We start from the raw sequence: 4,410 nt of genomic DNA on the forward strand, positions 1-4,410 counted from the left end.
GCGAGGCATTTTAGAACAACGATTTATTTTTCCTTTCTGATGAAATGCGGGATTGTCATGCGGCCTTGACTCGGCTGGCGTGACATTCGCGGTTGTGGCGTGAATAATTATCAAGCGCCGCTAGATTTTCTCCCAACGCTGTCATTATAAAGCCTCATTGTCGTCTTAAAATCGAACTTAATTTTTTTTATATACATAATATTTCTTTCAGGAATACAGGGTTTTTTGGTGTAGTTCTTTTCTATGGCTTATTTACTGCTTTGCGCGTGATTTATTCCCAGTTTCCTTCGCATTTATTTATTATATTTTTGCGCCTTTTTAAACGGCCCAGGGATTGCTGTGAGAACTAAAATGTAAAGGGTCTTAGGTCTTAGGTCTTAGTTTTCCGGACACCCGCGCCGGGGGTATGTAAGATGTTATTCACAAGGACAAATTCGGCTCGGCCCAAGCCTAATTTAGATAATGGCCGTTTTTATGCTAGAGACGTTAAAGTCGTCAAGACGCATTTGACGTCTGAGACGTTAAAGCCGTCTGGTGTAAAAACGGGACGCATAAAAGTAGACAAACTAGCGGACAAAAACAAGATTTTTTTAAAAAAATGACTAGGTTCTATTATCGGAAGACACTGGGCACGAGCAAACTCGACACCAAAAAAACGTTAACGCTCGAATATATGAGCAAATAAACGTGGCGGAATTGCAGCTTCTCAAACTTATGTCTCAACGTCGCCTGGAAGGACAGAAGCAAATATTTTTTTTGTGACAGAAATCAGTCTAGGAATCAGCATTTTCTGGCGATGGACGAGGAACTACATTTAGCCTCGGCGCATGGCTTGTTTGTCTTGTCGACCAAGAGAGCAAGGAAGGAACGAAGTGCAGATTAACAAAGGACTCAGGGCTAAATGTGTCCAAGTTAGGGCGTCCCGTTTTTATACTAGACGCATTTAACGTCTGAGACGTTAAAGTCGTCTGTTAAGGGCGTCTCAACGACGCACTTAAGACAAGACGTTAAAGTCGTCAGACGTTAAATGCGTCTGTCTTATTTCTCGTTTTCATACTAGACGTTAAAGTCGTTTTGAGACGACTTTAACGTCTCTAGCATAAAAACGGCCATTAATCATTAGTTGTTGTCCTTCAGTGGCATATTGAGGTAAATTAGCTAAATTAGGCTTGGGCCGAGCCGAATTTGTCCTTGTGAATAACATCTTACATAGTCTCTGTCCTTGTGTTGGCCCAATTCCAATACTAGGGTTGATCTCTGATGGAATAATTAGGTATAAAAACTTCACAGTAGTGTTAGGCCTCACTCGAACTTGGAATCATTAAAACCTTGTTTAAAATCTTTGTTTCGTTGAAGTAGACTGTACGTCGTATAAGTTGAATAAAAAGAGAATTGTCAGTTTAAGGGATGGAAATAAGTGATGACCGCAAGATTAGCCTGATCAGCACATGATATGCACGTGATGTTTTTTTTTCTGGTGGCCTTATTGGCTGTTTCGTTTTAGAAGGCATATTAAGTTTTCAGAGCTTCACAAGTAGTGACATTTTCACGCCCCGCTCAGTGGAAATAAAGCGAACACGCAGGTAAGTTGCAAGTATTGTGGAGATGTAATTGAACAACTAAGCTGTCTCTATCAGTTGAACCGGAATTAGAATTTCGCTGAAAGAAGCGAATCACATTTCTAAGATTGTACAATACAGCTTTGTGAGATTCGCATTTTAACACCACCATTTCTTGGTGTGGTTATCCAGATCTAATCGATCCATTGATCTGCGCGATAGGCGCAAACAGAGATTAAAGAAAATATTTATGATATTATTGCCAAATGTAAGCTTCTTTAACACAGCGCTATAAAGTTATGGATTCCACATACATAGTTATAAATGTATATAGTTATATAAACATATATAGTTATATAAAGTTATGGTTTTGTGAACAACCTGAGCGATTTCCAATGTACAAAGAGTGGAGGAAAGGAAAAAAACCGTGTTTGTTTTTTTGCAACAATTGATAAACGGTTGTTGACAGTTTTATTCTACGAAGACTTGCCTACGAGCAGGCTCCCAGTGGTTCGAAGTACATGAAGAGCATGCTCGACTGCTCAGATGCGCAGGCTAAACAAAGGCGAAAAGGTGTTGTCAGATGCGGTTTCACAGTCAGTGGCCACCTCTTCCTATTTATCTAGGAGGTATAGGGTGCCAAACCCGATCGAAAAAATCTACTGTACACACATACATGTACAGTAAATCGTTGATAAAACGTACTTTAAATTCGTCGAGAATGATCGAGAGGGTATAGCAGTACAAAAGCCCTTAACGCGGAAACAGTTATGGTTTATTGCACGCTTTTTGTTTAGTGGTCATGAAAAAAATTCCAACAAACAATGCTCAGTCCAATTCTTTATCCAATTAAAGGAAACGAATGAATCACCTCCCCTGGCTCCGCGCGCGCTTGTAAAATAATAGAAAAAAACAAATTCAGTCATAAAACATGACTCTATTTGATGAAAAACTTGAATCTTCGTTCCGACTTCAATACTATAAGCGACTTTCAGAACGAGTCAAAATACAAGAGATGTTATTACTAGTACTAGCTATCGCTAAGTGCCAACGAAACAGCCAAGATAATACATAGTTTTCAGATTTGTATCAGAGTTCCAAAATACCCAACAGTAGTTGTAATTTTTTTTTTCGAAAGTACTGCAACTCAACTTATCTGGTTAGCAATAATACAATAACAGAAATTGCACACTTTGTATCTCCAACAACAATGTAGATGTCAACGTGTTTTGCAATAATATGGAAAGTACTGCAGTAATTTTTGAACGGCAGTCAGAATGCCTCGCCACAGCTAACCACTATTGTTTCCCCTATACGGCATCTTTTGAAGAAGGAGACATAATACAATAGAGCTTATTCTTATTCAATGAAATGCAAATAAGTGGCGGGGTATTCTGAAGTTTAGCCCAATAATTAACTTGAATAAAATCAATGCCATGTAGAAAAACGCCAAAGCGTTTTCAGACTTTTCAGTGTGGAACATGTAACAGGGAATCAAACTCTATCGCACATGAAAGTTGTTTCACTTGTAGAATTTTTATTTTCCAAGATACGGCCATGAATCACAAGTCAAACTCATCGCTTAATTGTGTACTTTGCAGACAACATATTTTCTTTGAAAATTAAATTAAATTGTTCATGACTCAATGGTTTCAAAACGAAAAACAAACTGCTCTACATTGACAACAGCGGCCGATAAGGACACGTACGCCGGTTTAGTTGTGAGATCGTTCACTCAATATAGAACACGATGGTTCGAAAATAAACATTGAAGAACACTCAAAGCAAGTGTACACAACCAATGGTCAGGGAAATGGGAAAAAATTGTTTTCACTCACCTCCGAACACAAGATCATCATTAGTGGCGCGCGTCAAGCAAGTTTGGCTATTGACGTCACACATCAAAACACGCGTTTTCATTGGTCCCCACTAAATCTCCAGGGAATCTTACATTACCCTACATAGCCTTACATTACACTTTTCTCAGCACGATCGAGAATTTTTCTGCCTGCTGCAACACTTCGCACGGCATTTAGCTGGCCGCCTCGCAAGCCTCGCGTCTTCGCTCGGCTTGCTCGTTGGCAATTATACAAATAAGTGGCGGAGTATTCAGCATAAAAGCTCTATTTTTTTTTAATTTTATACTTTTCTGTCTGTTCTTTTGGTGGAACAAATTTTATCCTCACTGTTTTTAGCCTTTAAAAATCTATATTTGTGAAAGAGCAATCGTTTTTTTTCTTATTAGATTAGGATGACGTGGCCTTAGTGATTAAGTAAATTAAAACCCACAATAGGATACTATAAGTAATCATACCAGTGTTTACGATCTCCGTGTTTCGCAGTAAGAGTTTGACAAAACTGTATTACCTTTCTTTCCCCTCTCTGTTGCTGGCGTTCTTTTAAAAAGAAGCCATGCCACTATTTCGTGACCTTTCAAAGTGCAGGAATGGTCCACCCTTAATTCAATTAATTCAATGGGTGTCAGTAAAGAAGTGACTGGGCTTTGTGAACAACCTGATCGATTTCCAATGTACAAAGAGTGGAGGAAAGGAAAAAAAACGTGTGTCTTTTTTTGCAACAATTAATAAACGGTTGTTGACAGTTTTATTCTACGAAGACTAGCCTACGGGCAGGCTCCCAGTGGTTCGAAGTACATGAAGAGCATGCTCGACTGCTCAGATGCGCAGGCTAAACAAAGGCGAAAAGGTGTTGTCAGATGCGGTTTCACAGTCAGTGGCCACCTCTTCCTATTTATCTAGGAGGTATAGGGTGCCAAAACCCGATCGAAAAAATCTACTGTACACACATACATGTACAGTAAATCGTTGATAAAACGCACTTTAAATTCGTC

At 39.1% G+C, this 4,410-nt stretch overlaps 1 protein-coding gene across 1 annotated transcript in view; it reads right to left on the minus strand.

Annotated features, from left to right (window-relative positions):
* LOC138011256 (uncharacterized) overlaps positions 1-3,445 on the minus strand; it is a 7,368-nt gene extending 3,923 nt beyond the window's left edge. Inside the window, exon 1 of the mRNA XM_068858212.1 lies at positions 3,398-3,445. The gene's annotated coding sequence lies outside the window, so the exon portion shown is untranslated. The remainder of the gene's footprint in view (positions 1-3,397) is intronic.
* Between the last annotated feature and the right edge of the window lie 965 nt (positions 3,446-4,410).

Source organism: Montipora foliosa, chromosome 7 (assembly GCF_036669935.1).
Source record: "Montipora foliosa isolate CH-2021 chromosome 7, ASM3666993v2, whole genome shotgun sequence".
Lineage (NCBI taxonomy): Eukaryota > Metazoa > Cnidaria > Anthozoa > Scleractinia > Acroporidae > Montipora > Montipora foliosa.